The sequence below is a fragment of the Acanthisitta chloris genome, unplaced genomic scaffold (genome assembly GCF_000695815.1).
Source record: "Acanthisitta chloris isolate BGI_N310 unplaced genomic scaffold, ASM69581v1 scaffold17681, whole genome shotgun sequence".
Taxonomy (NCBI): domain Eukaryota; kingdom Metazoa; phylum Chordata; class Aves; order Passeriformes; family Acanthisittidae; genus Acanthisitta; species Acanthisitta chloris.
This window is the reverse complement of record NW_008654506.1, coordinates 1-267: the sequence shown is the minus strand read 5'-3', so window position 1 is coordinate 267 and position 267 is coordinate 1.

Below are 267 nucleotides of genomic sequence, written 5' to 3'. Positions count from 1 at the left end.
CCTCCTCCCGGTCCCCACCAATGCTGGGGACACGTCCGCGGTGTCACAGCCGATCAGGGTGACATCGGGGCTGGGCGAGGAGCAACAAAGGTCAGTGGCCAACGCACTCGCCTAGTGCTGCGGCGCGGGGAGGAGGAGGCTATGCCAGCGAGCACGGGGGGGACCCCGGCTCGGTTTGGAGGTGGCACCGAGGGGGCACCGCGAGGACTCGCGGTCGGAGCCTGCGTGGGGACAGCGAGGAGGAGGAGGAGGAGCGGGAGGGGTCCC